This window comes from Meriones unguiculatus, chromosome 3, assembly GCF_030254825.1.
Source record: "Meriones unguiculatus strain TT.TT164.6M chromosome 3, Bangor_MerUng_6.1, whole genome shotgun sequence".
NCBI lineage: Eukaryota > Metazoa > Chordata > Mammalia > Rodentia > Muridae > Meriones > Meriones unguiculatus.
In genome coordinates, this window is record NC_083351.1 from 69591693 (window position 1) to 69617049 (window position 25357).

General features: G+C 46.8%; 1 long non-coding RNA gene across 2 annotated transcripts; it reads right to left on the reverse strand.

The window, feature by feature from the left end:
• Nucleotides 1-251: 251 nt before the first annotated feature.
• On the reverse strand, nt 252-24167 carry LOC110545776 (uncharacterized). Of its 2 annotated transcripts, XR_002476275.2 has the most exons (5): nt 23977-24167; nt 19336-19396; nt 19075-19253; nt 18787-18970; nt 252-526 (listed from the first exon to the last, which is right to left on the reverse strand). It is a non-coding gene; the product is annotated as an uncharacterized LOC110545776 (long non-coding RNA). The 2 variants fall into 2 exon arrangements; XR_002476276.2 differs by lacking the exon at nt 19075-19253 and having other exon boundaries at nt 18787-19042; nt 23977-24166.
• Between the last annotated feature and the right edge of the window lie 1190 nt (nt 24168-25357).

A 25357-nucleotide genomic window follows, 5' to 3' on the forward strand; every position in this document is an offset into this window, starting at 1 on the left:
AGCACTCACCGCTCACAGCTGTCTGTAGCTCCATTCCCAGGGCAGCTGACCCTGCCAAGCTCGGCAGCCTCCAGCACGTGTGCGGCACACAGACTCATGCATATGGAATTAAGTAAATATTTAAAAAAAGAAAAAAAAAAAAGGAAAGATCCCACAGGCAAATGTGCATATGTGCACGCCAGAGAGAGAGGTTATATGGAATATTATGCATATTTTAGGGGGAGGGGCGTTGAGTACAATGATCCCTCAGATTAAATGACATTGTGTTTATTGATTCCCAAGAACCAGCTGCCGGGCACTTGCTTTCTCAACAGCTGCGACTGGAGCCCTCCGTCTGGGGACGCAGAGATTGTTGCTTTGAGGACAGAGAAGTCTGCAGAGCCCCAGAACAACCTCTGCGTCTGCTCTCTGCAGGTGAGATCACATCAAGAGCCATTAAAAGCTCGGCCTTCGTGGAGTCCAGTTTCAATTCAACCTCAGGCTGGATCCCATTGTGTTTAGTTGACTTGCTTTCTGAATGCTGTAGCTAAAAATGTACAAAAGAGAAAGAAATTAGAAACCTAAGAGCCGTGGCTGCTGTGACCCGGCTTGCAGGTCTGGTTCACATAACCAAGTAGATGAAAACATAGCAGTGTGTCTGACAATTCAGAGGGCCAAGTGGCTCTACCCAGAAAAACAGCTCTGCTGAGTGAGCCAGATTCACACAGACGGACCCTGCTACTCATCTGTCACCCGAGAAAGAGAGAGACAGGTTCCTTCTACCTTTCTAGGTCTAAGCCATTCATTCTCACACAATAATATTAGGTTACACATTCCCTTAGTGCCCGGCAACAGCCGCAGCCTAAGGCTTTCATTACAGAGCGGCTGGTGGCGATGCAGGGGCCGCTGTCCTTCCTAACAAACAGCAGGCCTTGGGTAATGAGTGTAAACAGGGTTTGGCTTTTGTTTCACTTCAGTACTGGGGAGCACAGGGCCTCGCACGTGCGAGGCAACTGCTTTCCACCACTTTTATTTTTGTTTTTTAATTAAAAATCAGTTATCTTCCAGCAAGATGGCTCAGTGGATAGAATCACTTGCTTCTGGGCCCTCTGGCCTAAGTTTGATCCCTGGGGCCTGTATCAAGCCCCTTGTCCTTTGACCGCCACATGCACTCGGTGACACACACATCCACCCTCACAACGGTGAATAAGAAAAGCAATTAATTAAAAAAGATGGGGGCTGACAAGGTCTCCCTGTGCAGCTCTGGCAGGCTGGCCTGGCCCACACTGTGTAGGCCAGCGCGGGCCACACCTTTAACTCCAGCAGCTGGAAGGCAGAGGCAGGCAGACAAGTCTATAGGCCAAGTTCCAGACCCTGAAAAGAATATTATCGTGTGATCGTGACCATGCACCCACCATTCAGAGGACAACTTTTGGAAGTCTGTTGTCTCCTTCAATTGTGGCTTCCAAGGGTCAAATGTTTTCCCAGGCTTACACAGTAGCCACTGAGCCACCTGCCAGCTTAATTCTTCTTTTCCTTTTTTGAGACAGGGTCTCACTATGTAGCCCTGGCTGGCCTAGAACTCACTGTGTAGACCAGGCTGGCCTCGAACTCACAGAAACCCATCTGTCTCTGCCTCCTAAGTGCTGGGGTTAAGGCATGCTCCATCACAGCTGGCCTGATCTTCAACTTCTGATCTTCCTGCCCTCCACTTTATGAATGTCGATGTCGCACGTATGGTTCACCAGGCCTAGTTTATTTATTTCTATTTTTAATTAATTATTTTATGTGTTTGAGGTGTTTTTCCTGCCTACATGTAGTGTTTGCACATATGTGTGCCTGGGGCCCATGGAGAGCAGAAGGGGTGCTGGATTCCCTGGAACTAGAGCAACACACAGCTGTGAGCTGCCATGTTGGTGCTTAGAATCGAACCTGGGTCTTTTGCTAGTACTGAACCAACTCTTCATTGTGTTTGTTTGTTTGATTTTTAATGAAGCACTTAGAGATTTTAAAGATCTATCTATCTATCTATCTATCTATCTATCTATCTATCTATCTATCTATCTATCTATCTAAGTCAGTGTTTCTGGCTGTCCTGGACTGGCTTTGTAGACCAGGCTGGCCTTGAACTCATAGACATCCTCCTGCCTCTGCCTCCCAAATGCTAGGATTAAAGGTGTGTGCTACCACGCCCAGCTAAAGATTCTTTAATATTCATTTAAATATGAGTTGGGAGAAAGATAGTTGTTCAACAGAAAGGGAGGCACAAATGAGAGCACAGGGACAGACTTCTCCAAGATAAATGGTCTGTTTTTATTTTTGAGATACAGTCTCACTAAGTTGCCAAGACTGGTCTTGAACTCACAATCTTCCAGCCTCTGCCTGAATGAATGTATGGGTATGGGCTACCATGTCCATCTTCTAGTGAATATTCTTTCATTATATTTTAAAAAGTGTGTGTGTGTGTGTGTGTGTGTGTTGTTGTTGTTGTTGTTGCATGTATGTCTATGCATTGTGTACATGCCTGGGGAAGCTAGAAGAACACATCAGATCCCATAGAACTGGAATTGCCATGTGGGTGCTGGGGAGTGAACCAGGCCCTCTAGAAGCCTCTCTCTCTCTCTCTCTCAATTTCTTTCTCTCTCTCTCTCTTTTTTTTTTTTTTTTTTTTTTTTTTGAGACAAGGTTTCTTTGTGTAGCCCTGGAATTTGCTCTGTACACCAGGTCATCCTCGAACTCAGAAATCTGCCTACTTCCATCTCCCTGGGTCTAGAGTCATGCAGCACCACGATTCCACTTAGAGCAACTCTCTTAAAGTCACACAGCACCTGTTATTTAAAAAATTATATTTATTACAATTTATTCACTTTGTATCCCATCTGGAGCCCATTCCCTAGTCCCCTCCCAATCCCTCCTTCCCTCCCTCTTCTCCTCCCATGCCCCTCTCCGAGTCCACTGATAGGGAAGGTCTTCCTCCCTTTCCCTCTGACCCTAGCCTATCAGGTCTCATCAGGACTGGCTGCCTTGTCTTCCTTTGTGGCCTGGTAAAGCTGCTGCCCCATCAGGGAGAGGTGATCAAAGAGCAGGCCAATCAGTTCATGTCAGAGACAGTCCCTGTTCCCCTTACTAGGTAACCCACTTGGATACTGACCTGCCATGGGCTACATCTGTGCAGGGGTTCTAGGTTATCTCCAAGAATGGTCCTTGGTTGGGGTATCAGTCTCAGAAAATACCCCTGGGCCCAGATTTTTTGGTTCTGTTGCTCTCCTTGTGGAGTTCCTGTCTCCTCCAGGTCTTTACTATCTCCCCCTTCTTTCATAAGATTCCCTGCACTCTGTACAAAGTTTGGCTATTAATCTCAGCATCTGCTTTAATACTCTTCTGGGTAGAGTCTTTCAGAGGCCCTCTGTGGTAGGCTCCTGTCCTGTTCCCTGTTTTCTCCATCTTCTGAGGTCTATCCCATTTGCCTTTCTGAATGAGGAGAAACACTTAAAGAAATGCTCAACATCCTTAGTCATCAGGAAAATGCAAATCAAAATAACCCTAAAATTTCACCTTACACTGGTTAGAATGGCTAAGATCAAAAACTCAAGTGACAACACATGCTGGAGAGGATGTGGAAAAGGGGGATCCATCTTCCTTCATTGTTAGTGGAAATGAAAACTTATACAACCACTTTGGAAATTTTCTCAGACAATTAGGAATAGCGCTTCCTCAAGATCCAGCTATACCACTCCTAGGCGTATATCTAAAAAATGCTCAAGTATACAACAAGGACATTTGCTCAACTATGTTCATATCAGCTTTATTCATAATAGCCATAATCAGAAACAACCTAGATTTCCCTCAACAGAGGAATGGATACAGAAATTGTGGTGCATTTACACAATGGAATACTATTCAGCAATTAAAAACAAGGAAATCATGAAATTTGCAGGCAAATGGATGGAACTAGAAAAGATCATCCTGAGTGAGATAACCCAGAAGGAGAAAGATACACATGGTATATACTCACTTATAAGTGGATATTAGACATATAAGATAGGATAATCATCCTAAAATCTGTACACCGAATGAAGCTGAGCAAGAAGGAGGACCCTGGCTAAGATGCACCTGTTCTTATGTACAGTGAGATACCACTCCGTGAGCAGCTCTCGCCCCTGCAGCAGCAACACTGGGAGCATGTTAGAAACGCAGACCCCCTCAGGGACAGCCAGGGCTATACAGAGAAACCCTGTGTCAAACAAACAAACAACCCAGGGACCACCAGAGAAGCCCCCTCCTCCTTAGGGGAGAGGAAACAAGCTCAGAAGATGAAAAACTTGGGTGGGTCAGGGAAAAGAAACTCAGCAAGTGGTCCTAGAAGACAGACCCAGGCCTGTGGCGGAGGTGCTAACCTGGGGGTCCCTTGAGTGATGACCCACAGGATCCTACTTTTGTCCCTTTTTCTCCACGTCCCATGGGGGCATCTGTAAGCAAGGCTAGGATGACTAACCACGTCACTCTTTCCACCTGCCCTGCCTGCTTTACAGTCTTCTCCTTCCCTCAGTCATCATCTGATACAGCGCACTGTTCTTTTATGGTATTTTCATCTCCCATTAGGTTCCTGCTAGTGAGGTTTTGGCAAACCCAGAGTTCACTCCATCTGCCCATCTGCAGCTTCAACCCCTTTTCCAACCAGGCAAAGTAACATATTCACAGTCCCAGGATTCAGGTTGTGTGTGTGTGGGGGGGGGACCTCGTGTGTCATGCTGTCTACCACAGAGGTGAAATGATGGTTTCCATCTCTCTGTCTCTGTCTGTCTCTCCCACCCTCCTTCCCTTTCTTCTTTGTTCTGTATGGAGGGAGGAGCTTCTAACAAGTGAATTTTGTTGGAGGGGCTTCTTCCAGTTTACAAAGCAACTGGGATCATAATTGAGTGCCCCTCTGTAATTTTAGAAAACAGCATAGCTTTTGCAGTGTGAAGAAAACTGAAAATTCCAACCGTCAAGCATGGGAGCCGTCTCTGTCAGCTTGTTCAAGCTATACAGAGACATTTTTGTTTGTTTGTTTGTTTTTCAAGACAGGGTTTCTCTGTGTAGCCTTGGCTGTCCTGGAGCTCACTCTGTAGACCAGGCTGGCCTCGAACTCAGTCCTCCTGCCTCTGCCTCCCAAGCGCTGGGATTAAAGCACCACACCCAGCTCAGAGAGATTTCTTAATTCATTTACAAAATGGCTAATTTTATTCCAATAGTGGGGGGGTTGGAAAGCTCAAAATATATGTACTAAAATGTCCCCACTACCACCACCAGACAGCAGAGAGTCTGGTACACTTCCTGTTTCCAGGCACCGGAAACTTGGGTGTGCTGGACTGATGGTTTCAGGTGCTGTTGCTTTCACTGTGTCTGTCTGTAAGTCTCTGCTACTAAGGGATCTGGTTATTTGGGTCAGAGGAGGCAGAAGAGGACTCATCTGTGTAATCCACAATAACACAGGACCTCAGGCTCCGAGAACAAGATGGCAGGCCGCTATTCCAAGTCTCCCTTTTTGGTGCACTCTGCACGCATGGTCATGTCAAGGGTCCTTAAGAGTTAGCTGTGTTCAAGGTTACAGCAGTGGCTTGGCAGTCCACCACCGCCAAACCTAGTCAATGGGAGGGCGCACCCATGTGACAGACAGAAGCAAGTTGCTTTTGCAAAGTGGCCGCAGAGACAGGAGTGCACAGAGGCTTGGGGGGGGGCAGTGGTTGTAGCAGCTGAGTGGGTGGATCAGGAAGGGTGAGAGAGGGACACCCCATTCATTCCTTTCACAGTCCCCGAGTGCCAGGCGTGCCCAGAGGAGCCGGAAAAGGAACATGAGCTGGGCATAGTGGTACACACTTGTGATCCTAGCACCGAGTTATTGGAGGCAGAAGGATTGAACCATGAAGCCAGATCCTGTCTCAGAAGCAAAGCAAAGGTGCGGGTGATGGGCTGGGAGGCGCATGTCTGTGAGCCCAACACTTGGGAGATGGAGCCAGTAAGATCAAGAATGCAAAGCCATTTTCAGGTACACAGCAAGTTTTCCACCTGCTGGAGAGCTGGTCTCAGAAAAGGGAACCAGGAAGATTTAGACACACAGGGGAAAGTGGCTGTGATGGCAGAGGCCAAGACTGACTTCTCCAGGCCCGAGCAGCTGACAGCAAGCCAGTTCTTGGGAGCTCAGCAACATATGGGCAACTCTCCCTCAGCCCACAGAAGCCGGCCTTGGGGACACCTTGACCTCAGACTTCAGGTCTCCGTAACTGAGAGAATAAACATCCAATGTTTTAAGCCATCCAGATTGGCCTGGTGGTCCTGCCAATCTAATATGGCTGCCCCAGGTTTCACAAATGTTGTAGTTCATTGTCCAGTCAACATGGGAGTTGACTTTAGTATTATTTTGTTAAACTGAACATAGATCAGATCATTTCACAGTAACAAAGCCTGCACTTTGAGGCTAAATTCAAGTTGGGTGCATCCGGCTGTGAGATGAAGATTTCAGTAGGGGGATGTCAACACCTCCAGGAATGTGGGTACCATGTGGGGACTTTCTGGGGACACGGCTGTGATGGTAAATATTGGTTGTAGACGAGATCTAGGATCACCTAGGAGATAAAGCTCTGGTCATTCCTGTGGGGACATTGGGTTTATTAACCCACTCTAATGGAGGTAGTGCCATTCTGTAGGTTGGGGTCCTGGACTGAATGAAATGAGGAAGCTGGTTGGGTACTACCGTATCTCTGTCTCTGTGTCTCTCGGTGTCTGTGCCTGCCTCCGTCGCTCTCTCAGCTTCCTGACTGTAGACGGAATGCACTCACTCAGCTGCCTTACACTCTTCCTGCCATACCTTCCCCACTGCGGCGAGCTGTGCTCTCAAACTGTGAGCCACAACAAACCGTCCTCTGCTGTTGTCAGGTATTCTGTAGCAGTGAGGGAAAAAGTCGCCAACCCAGCATGGAAGAGTGTAGGCAGCGGCTCTTCTCAGCTTCCACACAAAGTTTCTAAAGTCACTGTGGCCCAGGCATCCTGTCCTGTGCAGTGGCCAAAGAAGAAGAGAAGCACCTCCTCCCCAGGCCCACAGGGAGAGTTCTGAACTAGGAGCCCAAGTAAAGCTGTCCATAAGGTAAGATTTCCAAGCATGTCTTGGAAAGTCCCGTAAGAGCTCTACCGGACTGTAGCAGACAGAAACGGGAAGCTCTGGCCTCTTTGGGCGGATAGAACCCAGAAGGTGACTGTGTGTGGTTGGGTGGGGAATACAGTAGTAACGTATAAGTTTAGTTAGAATAAATTTAGTTGGCACTGGAGAGATGGCTCAGTGGTTAAGAACACTGACTGTTCTTCCAGAGGATCTGGGTTCAATTCCCAACCCCCACATGGCAACTCACAACTGTCTATAATTCCAAGATCCAACACCCTCACACAGACATACATGCATATAAAATACCAATGCACATAAAATAAAAATAAGTAAAATTTAAAAAATAAGTTTAGTTAAACCTTTTTTGTTTGTTTGTTAGTCAGGCACTGTGGCACACACCTGTAATCCTAGCACTCTGGGAGGCAGAGGTGGGTGGATCTCTGTGAGTTCTAAGCCAGCCTGGTCTACAAAGTGAGTCCAGAACAGCCAGGATTACACAGAGAAACCCTGTCTCAAAAAGCAAACAAACAAACAACCCTTTTTAAAAATTCCCCTCTCCTACTTAGACTTTTCATTCATGAGACAAAAACACTGCTGCTTAAGGGAGGATTTATTCGGGCTCATGGTTTCGAGCCACAGTCCTGGGCTGTATCCGTTCTAGGCCAGTGGTTCTCAGCCTTCAAGTGCTTCGGCCCTCTAATACAGTTCTCCATGCTGTGGTGAGTCCCCAACCATAAAATTATTTTCACTGCTACTTCATAATTGCAGCTTTGCTACCGTTATGAATCATAATGTAAGTATCTGTGGTTTTTGGTGATCTTAGGTGACCCCTGTGAAGGGGTCATTTGACACCCCGAAAGAGCCGCAACCCAGCAACCCACGGGTTGAGAACCACTGTCCTAAAGTGTCCACTACCCCTAACATAGTGCCGCCAGCTGGGACGATGAGCCTGTCCAGGACGTTTCATAGTCAGACCCAAACGGTTGTGACTGACTTGGAGCTTCCAGGAAGAAGGGTGCCCAGAGCAGGTCTCTCAAGGAAGTGGTAAACCGCAGAGTCAGCAGCGGGGACAAAACAAGCTAAATCCACCATGATGTCACTGGGCTTCATCTCTCCACCCCATACGCACCCCCTCCCACACTTCAAATCCCTGCTGATACAGAGCGCTGAGCCTGGGGCTGCTGTGTCCGCTCAGTCAGGCATGTGAGGGCAACGTGGAACTTCCTAAGTTTTGCTCATATGTATGTCCATGTATCGTGTGCCTCCCAGAACTGGAGTTATGGACAATTGTGAGCCACCATATGGGTGCCGGGACTAGAACCTGTATCATCTGCAAGAGTAAGCCTTGACCACCGAGCCATCCCTCCAGCCCCTATTTACTTATTTCCTTACTCTGCTTAGTTCCCTGCTCTGTAGTTAGAGGTAGTAACAGCTATACAAGAGATGCTTTGTCAACAAACAGATCAGTAACCAGATCTGGTGGCTCAGATCTATAATTTCAGCTCCTCAGTGGTTGAGGCAGGAGGATGAAGAGTACAAGGCCTGCTGCCTTGGGTGACGTAGTAAGACCTGCCTCAAAAACCTGTGGAGGCTGGAAGATGACTCAGCTAGTGAAGTGCTGTCCCCCCCCCCCCCCCAGCCCAGCACCCAGGTACAAAGCCGCCGCTGTGAGGTGTGCTGGCATTACCAGATGCTGGGGGTGGCTGCAGGAGGAACCCTGGTACTCACTGGCTACCAGCTCAGCCATATCAGTGAACAGGTCACCCAGGTGAGACCTTGTCTCAAAAAACAAGGATTAGACCTCCTGAGGAGCAGCACACAAGGCTGCCCTCACGCTTGACCAGCGCGAGCATACATACATCCACACTTGTACATATACACACAAAAACAGACACAAACACACACACATACACACACAACTCTAAAAAATAAACAGGTCTGGAATTGTAGCTCAGTAGCAGGGCTCTGGTGGAGTGCGCTACAGAGCCTGGGTTCACTCCCTAGAGAGTCAACCATGGATGAAGTGACGCTTAAACACTCTGGAGAGCCAAACAATGTGGCCTTGGTTCCAACCGAAAGAAAGAAATGCTGGCGGCTGGGGAGCCGGCTCAGTGGTTAAGGGCACCTGGGTTCTCTTCCCAGCACCCACACGGTACCTTACAACCATCTCAACTCCAGTTCCAGGGGATCCAGCGTCCTCCTTTGGCTCTGTAAGGGCTGTCACAGGTGATGCATAGACATGTACGCAGGCAAAATACTCACACGTAAAATAAAAAGGAGAGACAGAGAGAGAAATGGAATACACTCTGGAAAGCGGGTGGAGATGCAGGAAGTCATCCCCCACCCTCAGAAGCCGTCTTAGGTTCTGTTTAATGGCGAGCCTGGGAAAGGATGTGACTCCTTTCAGAGCTGGGCCGTCCCACAGCCCAAGCCAAGCTGTAAAACTGTGAGGAGTAGAAGGGCCGGATCCTGTGACCAGCTCGGAGCCTCCGCCGGGAGGGTGTTTGGAAAGGTCTCGGTGCGAGCTGCTGAGGAAACCAGCGTTTGGAAAAATAACATCATGGGACTTTTTATATGGCCCGCTGGTATTGTGATGCAATTCGAGCATTTTAGCATTTTCCCAACTTTCTGTTGTTACCTCAGGGAAAGCAGGGAACGGGAGGAGTGCTCTGATGCCTAAGGCCTAATTACCAGTGCTTCTCTCCGATAAATTGTAAACAGACAGTAAAGGACTCTTCTGCTACAGCCATGAAACAAAGCAGCCTTTAAACACTTTGCCTGTCGAGATGCCCTCGTTCCCAAAGCACCACAGCTGTGTATAACCCCAAAGAGAAGTTTTTTTTTTTCTCCAAGGAATGATTAAGCAGAGATTTTTTTTTTTTAAAGCAACACCAGTCTGTAACTCTCATTCCCGGGATGAGATATCATTGGCAGATATCTGTGGCAGATATCATTGGTCAATCAAGGCAGCTTATCTCCCCACCCCCAGTCTAGATGGTGCCGCAGAAGCCTCAGCAAGGCGTACCTGACTTCTGTCTACAGATGGGTCAGAATGGGCACGTGAGCTAAGCAGCTAGAGGCATCTGGAGCAGAGTAGTTGCTGGAGTCCTCCCAGCTTGGCCAGGTAGGCTTTCTGAGTGCCATCACCATGAAAGACAGGTGTTGATAGCACTCGCCTCACAGCACTGCTGTGAGATTAAATTAGTGACTCTGCCTACAGAGCTTAGAATGAGGATGAAGAGAAAAATATTCAACCTTTTTTTTCCAACATAGTCAGCTGGGTGTGATGCTGTATACCAGCATGAGGAAGCTGAGGCAGGAGAGTTACAAGTTTGAGGAAAGCCTGGGCTACGTAGAGAAGGCCGAGATAGTGTCTCCCCACCATCTCCAAGGTGCTGGATTGAGATTTAGTGATGATCAGGGCCGAGGACGTAGCGCAGGTGGTAGAGGGCTTGCCTGGCCTGCTCCGGGTTCTTCTCTGGCACGGCATGTGTAAACTGTGTTTGCCTGTAACCGCAGCTCTTAGGAGGTGAAGGCAGGAGCACCCGAAGTTCCCGGGCTAGTCAGCCAAGGTGGTGGACACCTTTGATCTCAGCGTTTAGAGGCCGTTGGATCTCTGTGAATTCACAGCCAGCCTGATCGACACATTGAATTCAAGGCCAGGTAGGACCCTGCCTTGCCTGCATAGTGAGATCTTGTCTCAAAAACAAATAAATGAAATAAATGGAGAAAATTATGAAAGACGTAATATAAAACTACTTCTGAAAAATAGGTGTCTCAGGGGTATAGGAGAAGAAGAGGGAGGGAGAGTGGGACTGGGAGGGACAAGGAAAGGGGCTGCAGCAGAGATACAGAGTGAATAAACTGTAATTAATAAAAAAAATAAATTTTAAAAAATAGGTGCCTCTAAAAGTCCTTTAGTGTACTTGATAAAATGAATGAAAAGACCTTCACCAAGGCATATTATTCTAACATTTCTAGATCTCAAGGACCAAGGAGAAACAGAAGAAAAGCATGGGACGGCTGCAGAAGCATACAAAGAAACAGTCACACAGCACCGAGAACACTGAGCATTTGCTTTAGAATGTTACACCTGCCATAGCTATTAATCAGTATGAAGACAGAGCAAAGACTTTTTTTTTTTTAATATAGTGGCTTGAAAAATATCCTTCTAGCCGGGCAAGGTGGCACATGCCTGTGATCCCGGCACTCGGGGAGACAGAGACAGGCAGATCTCTGAGTTCCAGCAAGTTCAGGACAGCCAAAGCTACACACAGAGAAACCCTGTTTCAAAAACAAACAAACAAAAAACAAAAAGAAAAAGAAAAATATCCTTTTATTGGGCTGGAGAGGTGGCTCAGTGATGAAGAAAACGGCTGCCTTTGCAGAGGGCCCAGTGTCCGTTCCCAGCGCCAGCACGGCGGCTTGCAACCTCAGTAACCCTAGTTTCAAGAGATCCAGCAGACAGGAACATGGTGTGCATACATGCATACAGGCCAAACATTCACACAGTCACACACATAAAGTAAAATAAATCTGAAAAAAACTTAGACAGTGTCCGTTAATAGACACTGTTCAGGGCTGGAGAGATGGCTCAGTGGTTTAGAGCACTGTCTGCTCTTCCAAAGGACGGGGTTCAATTCCCAGCACCCACACGGCAGCTCACAACTGTCTGTAATGCCAGTTTCAAGGGATCTGACACCTTTACACATAAAATAAAACTAATTTTAAAAAATAGATACTGTTCAGGCCAGGAAATGGTTCAGCAGGTTATGCCTTGCTACCAAATCTGATGACCTGAGATCGGTCCCTGGGACTTACATGGTAGAAGGAGAGAAGTGACTGTAGCAGGCTGCCCTCTGACCTCTACAGCATGCATACCCACACATACACTTTCCCATGTGTGTGTAAAATAGAAAAAGAGGCAATAAAAATGAGAATACTGTTAAAGTAGATAATCCTTAAAATGGTAAAAATTTGGCTTATAATAATTAAAAAGGTAATATAAAAATGAGCAAAATTAATCAGTAAGATGGTTAAAGAAGATATCAAAGAAACACAGATCTATACGGACACAATACAGGAATTTTAAAGTGACTTTGCAAATAAATATGAACATGATTTCTTGAGTGGACATGCAGAGAAGAGTATGGACTGACATGTTTATAGGTGAGAATGGTCAGTTAGGCATGGTGACACAGGCCTGTAATCCTAGCATTTTGGGATGTGGAGGCAGGAGAATTATGAGGCCCAAACCATCCTCAGCTATGTAGTGAGTTCAAGGCCAGTCTGGGCTACATGAAACCCTATAAAAAATGTATACATAAAAGTAATTTTTTTGCATTACTCTTCTATCTACAATTTATAATTATTATGTAGTTTAAAGGCAATGAAAGCTACAGAGTAGGCCCTCATGGAGTCAGACTCAACTCAGCAATCAGGCTATAAATAGCTGATGAATTTTCACTAAAGAACAAAATGTTTCAAGCTCAATCCCAACTAACTTTTAATAGGACATCAAACGGAGGGACCAAATAAAACAGAAGAGGGAAAAGAAGAGACTTGGGATCCACAGAGTGTAGGGTATCCAATACTCAGGGAGGATGGAGAATCTCCGGATTTCAGGCAAAATCTGTGCTATCCCAGAGCCTGGAAAAAGGAGTCCTCCTGAGGATGTTCCCAAAGGAAGACACAGAACTCACATTCTTGAGCAAATGGAAAGCATCACAGGGATATTAAAGCTTTTAGAAATCAGCCAGGCAGTTGTGGTGGTGGTGGTGGTGGTGGTGGTGGCGGTGGCGGTGGTGGCAGTGGCAGCTGTGGTTGTGGCTGCAACTGTGCCAGCAGCACACACCTTTAATCCCAGCACTCAGGGAGGCAGAGGCAGGAAGATCTCTGTGAGTTCAAGGCCAGCCTGGTATACAAAGCGAGTCCAGGACAGCCAACGCTACCCAGGGAAACCCTGTCTCCAAAAACAAAAAATAAAAATCTCTAATGATAACGTATGGAAAGCCAGGAGAATTATAAAATGAGGCCATCTGTGGGGCTGGAGAGATGGCTCAGTGGTAAAGAGGACTGGCTGTTGTTCCCGAGGACCCAGGTTCAGTTCCCAGCACCCGCATGGCAGCTCATCATCTGGAACTCCAGCTCCAGGGAATCAGGTGCCTCTTCTACCCCAGAGTCCTGCCAGCACACACATGGTGCGCAGACATATGTGCAGCCAAACACCCATACACAGAAAAAGAAAAAACGTAAAAAGAGGCTATTATCGACTTTAGGAACACTGGAGGTTTATATTAGAATAGGGCTATGTGAGCTGGCTCATGAGTTCAAGATCAGCCTAGGCTTCATAAGGAGCCTATAAACAAACAAACAAACAAATAAATAAATAAAAAATAGGACCTAGACACTCCTTTGGTTGGCTCAGCCTTGCCTAATATTAGTTTTCCTCTGAAGAGTGTGATAAAGCTGTGTTAGAATGAGGCCGAGGGGCCTGGTGGGTATCAAAAGGCAAAATTACAACAGATTTAAAGAGCTCAGCTGGCCTTTATCCACAATTAGATGGAGGCCATGCCTCCTTCCCCAAGAGAACGAAATGCTCTGATATGCCAGGGAGAAGAAACTGGATTTACAGGCAGAGAGGAGCAGATGGCTATTTTCTTGGATAAGGAATTCCCTTATCCAAGCTGAGACTGGCTTGTTTAGGCATTGAACCCTTATCTCTCACTCTCCTGACTTCTGAGAAGGGCACATAAGCAATTTCCCACAGTGATGTACAGCTCCAGCATGGAAGACTCCAATTTAGTTTGGCCAACTGGGCCTCCCGCAGGGGATTCAGTTCAAACTATCTTCTTTCAACACGGGCACCCATCCTATTAGTGAACAATGTTCAAAAATAATAGAGCCATCGAGCACAGTGGCGCAGGCCTGTTATCTCTGCACTCAGGGAGGCAGAGGCAGGAGAATCACCACAAGCTAGAGGCCATGCTGATCTATACAGTGAGTTCTATGTCACCTTGGGAAGACCCTTTTTCAAACAGCCAAGAATGAGTAAATAAAAAATAAATGGAAAGCCGGGCACAGTGGCGCATTCCTGTAATTCCAGCACTGGGGGGTGGGATTGGAGATGGAGACAAAGAGGCAGCCACATCTCTGTGAGTTCGGACACCAGCCTTCTCTACAAATCAAGTCCAGGACAGCCAAGGCTACACAGATAAACCCTGACTTGAAAAACCAAAAATAAACAAACAGATAGATAAATGGAAAAAATATGATAAATCAAAACTAGCTGATAAAACTGTAGTATTGAGAAAATAGGAACATAGATACTGGCTGCCACATGGGAAGTTAGGTCCTGGTAGTGAGTTCAGGGAAGATGTATTTTTTTTTCTTCCTTTCTTTTTTCTTTTTCTTTTTTGGTTTTTGTTTTTCAAGACAGGGTTTCTCTGTGTAGTCTTGGACTCACTTTGTAGACCAGACTAGCCTTGTACTCACAGAGATCTGCCTGCCTCTGCTTCCCAAGTGCTGGGATTAAAGGTGTGTGCCACCACTGCCTGTCTTGAAGATGTATTTTTCCATTAAATTCATGTATAAGCCAGGCATAGAGTATACCTGTAGTCCAAGCACTCAACAAAACTTCTTTCTCTTTTTCCTTCTCCTCCTCTTCCTCCCCCCATGCTTCCCTTTTGCTGATTTTTGAGACAGGGTCTTTATATGCAGCCCTCGTTGGCCGTGCTCCTTGAGCCTTAGGTGTGAGGATTGTGTTGAAGATATATTAATTGGGATTGAGCTCCTCTGAGTATGCTTTTCTCTGCTGCTTTGCTAGTTGGGGGTTTCTGTAATGGTCTCGATCTACTGCAAAACAAAAAGCTTCTTTGATGAGGAGTAAGAGTTATACTTATCTGTGGGTACAGGTTATGAGTATTTAGAATGCAGTTAGATTTAGGAAAGTCGGAGAAGCAGGTTTCCTCTTGGGTCTGGAACCTCTTTGGTTACAGGTTAGGGTAACAGGACAAGAATTCCTGCTTTTGAGTGACCTTAAGCCCAATTGGGCAGCTGTTAGTTACTGCCAATTTGTAAGTGCCATTATTGCACTGGGAGATAGCTTGCCAGCCTGGTAATTGTGGTTCAAAGGCTTTACAGCTGGGTAGGGCCATTGATGGCTTTTCTCCCTTGGTGGCTTGCAAAGTACCTTGCCTTTGAGAGTTAGGCTTCAGGAAGGAGGCTTTTAGGTCAGAATCTAAACGCAATTCCTCCAAGTCTCTGCATGGATTTTAAAATGTGGTTCTGGCTGTGAGTGGATACACACCCTGATGGATAGATTAAAGGCCAGAACAGACTCAGATAGACACAGGTATCTACTTTACAATTTGTGGCAAACATTTGGAATCTTACTGTTCAGTTAAAGGCCTTGGGCTTCTGACCAGACCTGGCCTAGTTACCACAGTCTAACCTGAAACAAGACGCAGACTGAACAATATTAAAATTGAAACCGTGAAAGTATTAGTAAAATGCAGGGGATTAAAAACAAAACAAAAACAAAACAAAACAACAACAACAAAACACCTTTCCCCCCAAATGCAGCAGTGGGAATTAAGTTTCCAGTGCTTGACTTTGGGGGGACACATTCAGACCACAGTAAACCCCACGTGAATATTGGAGTCTGGCACTTAAGGGGGTCAGTCCTAGAGGAATCACATTTAAAAGTGCTACCCTCCCTAAAGAAGTCGGAATGGGGGCCAGATGCATGGACCCCCTGCATGTGAATGCTTGACTAGTTTCTTTCTCCGAAGCAATTTAGAGCTGGATTCACAGGTTCTGTGGGAGCTGGGTTCTCATCTGTCTGCTCTGCTAACCCCAGTCTTACAGAAACGTCCTTCATAGTTCACAATGGTTGCCAGAGTCCCTGCTGGCGGAGAACAAAAGGAGTGCCTGCTTCCTTCCTGGTTTCTGCAAATCCCTCTTGTTTCTGGCTGCACTCACTACCTGGAGCCAGTCCTGAAGCCACACTTACCTGCAAGAGAAGTTAAGAAGTAGAGCCTTACAGCTGGGGGGCAGTGCCATCTTGGGTAGAAATCAGGGATCTGGGTGATGAAAATGTTCTGAAAATAGTGGTGTTGCTTGCACACAGCAGTGGCGACATTTGCACACAACTGTGTGAAAGTACTAAGTGCTAACGAGTGCTTGCTTTGGGTTGGCTAAGGTGAATTTGCCACATGAATTTTCACAGTGAAAAATATTACAGTGCAGCGTGTGTACATCTTACCGCCCAGCATTCAGAAGGCAGAAGCAGTTTGAAGCCAGCCTGGTCTATATGGTGAGTTCCAGACTAGCCAAGGCTACCTAGTGAGACCCTGCTTCAAAACACAGAACCAAAAATCCATACAGTGAGTGTGGATTACGGCTTAGGTGGTAGAGAGCCAGAGTTTACAGAGCCCTGGATCTCCCCAGTATCACTTGCTGTGGTGACAAATGCCTGGGATAAATGAGACCCAAACTCAGACAATAGCAACAAACTGCTAGAGGAAAAGAGCTAGAGAGGAAATGAGTACCAGGCTGGATACGCAGTACTTCCTGTGCCTGGTTGCTTTTTGGGGTTTTGTTTGTTTCTTTGTTTTGAGACAGGGTCATGTGTTGCCTAGAGTAGACTCGAATTTATTATGTAGACAAGGATGACCTTGATCCTCCTGCAGGAATCACTTAAGTGCTGGAATTACAGGTATGACCACTATGCCTAACTGCCATGCTTCCTTTTTAAAAAGCTTTTATTTATTTTTTTAATACATGTACTTATTTATGGTGGAGAGGGGAGTTGTAGGCATGTGCCACAGGAGCATTCGGAGATCAAAGAACAAATTCCAGTGTTGCTGCTTCCGCTGTGTAGGTCTGGGGATTGAGCCCAGGTTGTCAGGCTCGGCAGCAAGCATCCTTGTCCTTAACCAGTGTGCCCTCTTGCTGGCCCCGTGCTACCTTTTTCATCTCCTTCCTCCTTTCCTCCTTTCCTTCTTTCCTCCTCCTCCTTTCCTCCTTTCCTCCTCCTCCTTTCCTCCTTTCCTCCTCCTCCTTTCCTCCTTTCCTCCTCCTCCTTTCCTCCTTTCCTCCTCCCCTCCTCCTCCTCTTCCTCTTCTCCTTCTTCTTCTCCTTCTTCTTCTTCCTTTTAAAAGCCCAGCACCTGCAGCAGTCAGGACACAGAATTTTTTTTTTTTTTTTAGGATTCCTCTATTTATTATGTATACTGTTCTGCCTGCACCAGATCTCCTTATAGATGGTTGTGAGCCACCGTGTGGTTGCTGAGCATTGAACTCAGGACCTCTGGAAGAGCAGCCAGTGCTCTTAACCTCTGAGCCATCTCTCCAGCCCCTGCGCCTGCCTCTTAATCACTTTGCATTGGGTCTCTGGGCTTCGTGTCATGTAGACAAGGGAAAGGAGGGTCACAACTGGGCAGCTCACCTTGTAGTCTGACCTTGGTTTGTGAAAAGCAGACACAGTACATACATAATATATGTGTGTGTGTGAACATATATATGTATATCCATCTCTACTAATCCCTTCTCTCCTTTTGCTGTACTGGGAACTGAACTCAGGGCATTGTACACACTAGGCAAGTGCTCGACATTCGCTGCTCATGACATTTTTTTTTAAAATAAGGATTTAACTGTCCCTTACAGGGAGGCACAGCTGTGTTGGTAACTGGAGGGTCATGGAATTTTTTTAGCCACTTAATTACAAGTGGGCTTTAGACACAACAGGATTCATACACAGACTCTTTGTCAGCTAGGGATCCCCAAGCTGTGCAGTGTCTGAGTGGCTTGACCAACACTAACTTACTTCTCACCATTTAAAACAACAAAACAAAACAAAACAGCGGAGTGTGCTGGTGCACACCTCTACACCTCTAATCCCAGCACTCGGGGAGGCAGAGGCAGGAGGATCACTGTGAGTCTGAGGCCAGCCTAGTCTACAAAGCGAGTCCAGGACAGCCAAGGCTACACAGAGAAACCCTGTCTTGAAAACCCAAACCCCAAACCATACCAACCAACCAAACAAACAACAACAAAACCCATCAAAACAAAACACAAAAAGGAAAAGCCAAGCACTCCACCACGTCCAGGTTCTTCTCGGGGCTCTGGAGCCTCTGGAGCCCCAGGTCAAGGTGGCTTTTGGTCCCTCCCTTCCTGTCTTGTACATCAGCTGCCTTTTTGCTGTGTCTTTGCGTGGTGGTTGAAGGTGGGACAGATGGCTTGTCCTGTAGGGTCAGAACCTGTGGCTCTACCCCTGTGGTCTCACTTAGTTTTGATTTGCTTACTTATTACTTATTCATTTAAATGAGTGTTTTACTTGTATGCCTAGTCCCTGGGAGGTCCGGAGAGGTCATCTGATCCCCTGGAATTGGAGTTACTTATGGTTGTTGAGTCCTGGGAACTGCTCTTAATACCACTGAGCCATCTCTCCAGGCCCTGCTTTAAAACTTTATTTATTTATTTGTTTGTTTGTTTGTTTATTTGTGTGTGTATGTACATGTGAGTGCAGGTATTCTAGGAGGCCCTGCTTTAAAACTTTATTTATTTATCTATCTATCTATTTATTTATTTATGTTGTGCATGTGCATGTGAGTGCAGGTATTCTAGGAGGCCAGGAGAGGGTGTGGGATCCCACCGAGATAGACTTACAGAGAAAGCTGTGAGCTGCCCAGAGTGGGTGCTGGGAATCCCAAACTCAGGTCCTCTGCAAGAGGAAGCAGTCATTTCAGCTGCTGAGCCAGTCTCGGGCTTTCGATTTTCACCTTCCAGGATCTGCTTCCAAATACAGCGGCAGTGCGATGAGGGTTCGCGGAGAGGCGGTAATCCGTCTATGCTGTACGGTCAGGGTGTAATCATGAGTTAGCCATGCACAGGTGAAATGAGCTTGTCACCGCCTCCACCGGCTCTGCGGGGCAACCAGGAAGTGTCATTATTCACCTCTCATTTCACAGCCGGTGCCGCTATTGATTTTCTGAGCAGGTCAGGCCGGGCCAGGTGTTTTGTTTGAACTTGATCTGACAGCCCTTTGTAACCCAGCAGCCCACGTCTCTGAAAGCACCAGGGAGGCTGTAGCAGGTGGCTGCAGCCCTCCGGGCGCCACCTCCGCCCAATGTCACCTAGGGAAGTGGGGGAGGGTGAGAATGCAGAGGCAGTAGGGCTGGAAGGTGGGTCGGAAGGTGGCCGTCTCCCCTGCCTCACCTGTCCCAGAGGACGGCGCTCCATTCTTGTGTCTCCACGCTCAGGAGCCGGCAAGGAGCAGCTGGGAGGGGAGGAGAGCGCGTTAAGCCTGTCCTGGCCCTTTCATGTGATGAAACAGGAGTGGGGAGGCTGCCAACCACAGGTCAGGCTCCAAACAGGAAAGCCCAGTGTTGTGATAAATGGAGACTTCTCTGTCGATTTTACATGGATCTCGGGGGAAAGTGCCGGAGCTGATCTCATTCCGACCCCCCCCCCCAATCTTGTACAAGAGGAAACGCACAAAGAGCCCTGCAGGGTTGCCAGAGCCTAATCTCTTCCAGGTGCCCAGACGCGAAGGGAAGCGGAGGCCCTGCACGAGTTGCTGGCAGCCACCGGATGAGGGCCTGGAAGGGGCAGCAGTCACGTGGAGGCTAAACGCCAGCCTGCGACCCTGCGGGGCTCCAAAGCCGCCCCTGTGCTGGGAGTCAGGGACCGCCAGCTCATCAGGGATACCTCAGCCCCACTCCGGAACCTGCACACCAGGTGTTAACAGAAAGGCTCACCGTCCCTCTGAATGGAGTGTACGGTTCTGTGGGTACCTTCTTTTTTTTTTTAAGCTCGTTGGGACATAGTCTTATGTAGCCCAGGCTGGCTTTGAACGCACTTGAACGTTTACCACTCCTGCCGCCACCATCTGAGGGCTGGGATCACAGACATACACCCCTCCTCCCGGTTTTATGCTGTGCTGGGAATAGAGCCCAGGGTCTCAGGCTCAGCAGGCACTCTGCCAACCAAGCTGCCTCCCTAGCTTTGCTGTTACCCTTATGATCATGGTTATCATCATCTTCTTCATCATCACAGAATCTCATATATCCCCAGCTGGCCTTGAACTCACGTTGTAGCCAAGGCTGATGTTGAACTTCTGATCCTCCTGCCTCCATCTGCCAAGTGCGGAGATAAACCTGTGCTACCACGCCTTGGTCCATCCATTCTTTCTTGTTTGTTCTGGGTGTTTGTTTTGAGACAGGTTCTCACTCTGCAGTCTAGGCTGGCCTTGAACTAGACACAGCCCTGCCTCTGCCTCTCACACGCTGGGATTGCAGGCGAGCGGCACTGCGCCCAGCTTTCTTTCGTTATTATTTTGGGACAGGGTCTTGCTGCTCCCTATGTGTAGGACACTGGTCTTAAACTGATAGCCCTCCTCCTGCTTCTGCCTCAGGAATGCCAAATCTGTCCTGGTTGGTGTGTAAATTGTTGACCTTCCTTGGCTTCTAGAAGCCCTTCCGTCTGGAGTGGCCTGGCTTCATTTAGCCTCCCTTAACCTTTCTGATAAGCTTGGCTCACAAAGTCCCCACTGTGCTCCCCTGTGACGGGTATTTGGGAGGAAAGCAGAGGTGTCCCTTGGAGGACTGGCTGTAGAATCCACCAGGGTTTCACCCTCTGCTGAGCCTCTGTTGTAGGAGCTCTAAGCTAGGCACTCCCACAGATTCTGCTACCAGTGAGATCTCTCTCCTCCATCTCCTCTTGGTGTGTCCTTCATGGTTCTCTCTTCACTTTTGGTGTCACAGCCGCAGATACTAAAATGCTCTCCAGCGGTTTACTTTCTTGGCACCAGGATCCAGGCTCAATCTTTACTGACAGAGCATTAAATTAGAAGATTTTGTAGGACGCAGAAAGCCTTCTGAGGATGAGGGCTTTGGCTTCATCCTGTTGTATGTATTTGTTGCAGATGGCAGGCTAGTCATGTGCTGTTGTCTTATTGGGGGGTGAACTTTCAGAAGTTTAAATTCTTGGGAGGGGAACCAATGAAAGGAATGAGTCAGGCAAGCATTGTTAATGAGTACCAAAGCTGCTGGGGGAAAAGGAGCTGAAAGGAAGGACATTTACATGGTGCCAAAATTCCATCCAAGTTGAATTTTGGAAATTTCCCTTAGTGGAAAATTCCACCAGGGGAAACAGTAACTTTATAAAATAAATATTTGTGATCAGGTGAACAACTTAGCATCATTTGTAACGGGACTCCATGTAGCATCTCCCGGATGTCACCGGATGTGAAACATTCTTTCTTCAACTTGGTCAAACTTAATCTGAGAACCTTAATCTCTCAACCAAGACCTGAGTGTGAAATAAGCCCCATGGCTTCTGTACTGTTGGGGTTCTGCAGAAAAGAGAATCAATGGGTGCTTGTGTGCAGAGAAAGAGGCTGACTCTATGGATCTGGCTCACATTGGTGTGGAGACTGGGGAATCCCAAGTCCTGCCCCCCACTCCTTAGGTAGCTGGGGACAGCCTTGGACTCCTGATTCTCACTTCCACTTTAAAAGTGCTGGCATTATAGGCACGAACCACCACACCCAGGCTCAACATTTTAATTGTATTTGAATATCTTCATAACAAGTGTCTGGAAGTGAAAATGGAGTGAGTGGCTCATTGCCACTATAAGTGAGTCCATAAGTGGATATAGATACTGGAGGAGAACAATGTCACGTCTGGAAAACAACAGCAACAACAAAACAAAACAAAAACACTTTACTTAAGAGTCTCTGTGAGAGGACTAATATCCAGTATATACAAAGAACTAAAGAAGCTGAAAAGCAGCAAACCAAGTAATCCAATTAAAAAATGGGGAACAGAGCTAAACAGAGAATTCTCGACAGAGGAATATCGAATGGCAGAAAAACACTTAAAGAAATGCTCATCCTCATTAGCCATCAGGGAAATGCAAATCAAAACGACCCTGAGATATCACCTTACACCCATCAGAATGGCCAAGATGAAAAACTCAAGCGATAACACATGCTGGAGAGGTTGTGGAGAAAGGGGAACCCTCCTCCACTGCTGGTGGGAATGTAAACTGGTACAACCACTCTGGAAAGCTATCTGGCGCTTTCTAAGACAATTAGGAATAGTGCTTCCTCAAGACCCAGCTATACCACTGCTAGGTATATACCCAAAGTTCGTTCAAGTACACAAAAGGGATACTTGCTCAACCATGTTTATAGCAGCTTTATTTGTAATAGCCAGAACCTGGAAACAACCCAGATGTCCATCAAAAGAGGAATGGGTACAGAAATTGTGGTATTTTTACACAATGGAATACTACTCAGCAATCAAAAAGGAGGAAATCATGAAATTTGCAGGCAAATGGTGGGATCTAGAAAAGATCATTCTGAGTAAAATATCCCAGAAGGAGAAAGACAAACATGGGATATACTCACTTATATAGACCTATAAGATATGATAAACATAATGAAATCTATACACCTAAAAAAGATAATCAATTGAGCGGACATGGGGTAAGATGATCAATCCTCGTTTAGAAAGACAGATGGGATGTGCATTGAACGTATGACAGGAGTCTACTGAGCGCATCTGAAAGACTCTAACTAGCAGTGTTTTCAAAGCAAAGACTCATGACCAAACCTTTGGCAGAGTACAGGGAATCATAAGAAAGAAGGGGAGTTAGTCTGATGGGGAAAGGATAGGAGCTCCACAAGGACCAAATATATCTGGGCACAGGGTCTTTTCTGAGACTGACATTCAACCAAGGACCATGTATGGATATAACCTAGAACCTCCACTCAGATGTAGCCTGTGGTAGCTCAGTAACCAATTGGTTTCCCAAGTAAGGGGAACAAGGACTATTTCTAACAGGAACTCAATGACTGGCTCTTTGGTCTCCCCAACCCCGAAGGGAGGAGCAGTCCTGTTAGGCCACAGAGGAGGGCTTTGCAGCCAGTCCTGAAGATACCTGATAAAACAGGATCAGATGAATGGGGAGGACATCCCCCCTATCAGTGGACTTGGAAAGGGGCACGGTGGAGATGAGGGAGGGAGGGAGGGACTGGGAGGGAATGAGGGATCGGGACACGGCTGGGATACAGAGTTAATAAAATGTAACTGATAAAAAAAATAATAAATTTAAAAAAGAAAAAAAAAAGAGTCTCTGTGAGTACACAAGCTGTCTTGGAATTCACTGTATAGACCAGGCTAGCCTTAGAGTTCACAGAGATCCACGTGCCTTTGTCTTCTAAGTGCTGGGATCAGAGGTGTGCATTGCCATGCCTGGATTATTTCTATTATTTTTAATTATGTGTGTTTGTGTGTGTGTGTGTACTTGTGAGTGCATATACTAAAGAGCTGGGTTCCTGGGAGCAGGAGTTACAGATGTGACCGCTGTAATGCGGGTCCTGGGAGCCAAGCTCAGGTCCTCCAGAAGAGCAAAGAGTGCTCCGTATTGCTATACCATCTCTCCAGCCCACAGCATTTTAACTTTGTCAACACATGATCTATGACCTTATCTATGCATACCCAGCGACATGCCCTTCACCCTTCCTTGAACTGTAACCCTAAGATGAGCATGTTTAATAATGCAGGTAACGTATCCCTTCCATGGCGCATGCTCAGGGATGTGCCTGCCCTCAAAGAGCTCGTGGGAATAACCTGTCTCTACTTTTCCTGGCCTGTGTTGGCTTGGCACTCACCAAGAACCAAATCCCCTGTGTTCAGTTACACATACCCACGCAAGGACACAAGAAGATGCCACCTCTGAGGGCAAAATGCGGCCTCAGAAGAAGGCAGTCTTCGGACCTGAGAAGCGTCCCTGGTACCCAAGCCACACACTCTGCAGCTCTTCTCACATACAAGTAGAAGACTCACTCACCATTGTGTACAGCGAGTGCAGCAAGGCCGGCTCTCCCATGGGAATGAGAGCCTAGATGAGGCAAAGTTCAAACTCTTCTGTGCTTTCCTGTGGTGAGGACAAAGCCAACGGAGCACTGGAGGCCATCATCCACCTTGCAAAGGGCAGGAAGTGGGGGCAGAAAGTGACCAGGAGCCACTGGGCTGCAACCATCTCAGAACTTTGATCCCTGAAACAGAATTAGATTTTTTGCAATTGTTCCTCCTGTGCTATTAATAAAGTTGTGCTGTGTAACTAAACTACAAAGCAGAGCATTGAAGTTATTTGCAGTCGTTTATCTATGAGACATGTTTATTCTGAGAGCGGATTGAGGGCAGCAATATTTCGGCCACACGATGAACACGGGCTTCGAAAAGCTGCTGAAGTGTTCTGGCTTTGGCTAGAATGGACATAACCAAGTCTCACTCCATCATTTAGGAGCCACGAGATACCTCACAGGGGTAATTTATACAACATCTCTGGGTCACATTTCCCTCATCTGAAAAGTGGCCAGAATACCACTCAACCTTGCAGTAGAAGATTCTAGACAGTAAGTTCTGGCTATGGTGCTGGACTTTACTAGTGCTTTTTGGAGGGCAGGGGACACTGAAGGTAAGGAAATGTAGCAGGAACACAGTACAGATAAATACCAAAGAAAGAGTACCCAATCCAGAACGTGGGATACTAGATTAAAACACGGAAAATGGATTTTTCTTTTTCTGAGACAGGGTTTCTCTGTGTAGCCTTGGCTGTCCTGGACTCTTTTTAGACCGGATGGCCTCGAACTCACAGAGATATGCCTACCTCTGCCTCCCTGAGTGCTGGGATCATAGGCGTGCACCACCGCACCCAGCTGGAAATGGAATTTTTTAAAATGTAAAAACTGCAAGCCATATGAACATTAATATACTCGAGCGTGTAAAAAAATGCAAATTCTACAGGGTAAAGGTCACTATGAAGAAAGTTAAAGACTAATCTGGGACAAATGTTCCCAGTTTCTATCAAATGGAATTCCTATGCTTGCTGAAGGAAGTCCCAAGTTGGACTAGTTGAGCTAGTGTCTACACTCTCCTCATCTTTTTTCTGAAGCTTATACTGAGACAGGCTCATGCTGTGTAGCTCTGCCTGACCTAGATTTGCTATGTGGCCTCACATCACTGCAGCCCTCTTGCCTTAACCTGCTAAGTACTGACATTGTAGCCATATGCTGCCATGCCCAGCCCAAGGTCTCTTCAGACACACATAGCCACCAAATTTGCATTTAATGCTTTGCCCTGTTGGGGTGTGTTCACTTCCTCATTCTGCCACAACAGTTTTGAAAATCGGTGGCTTAAAACTTCTCACAATTTATCTTATTCATTTA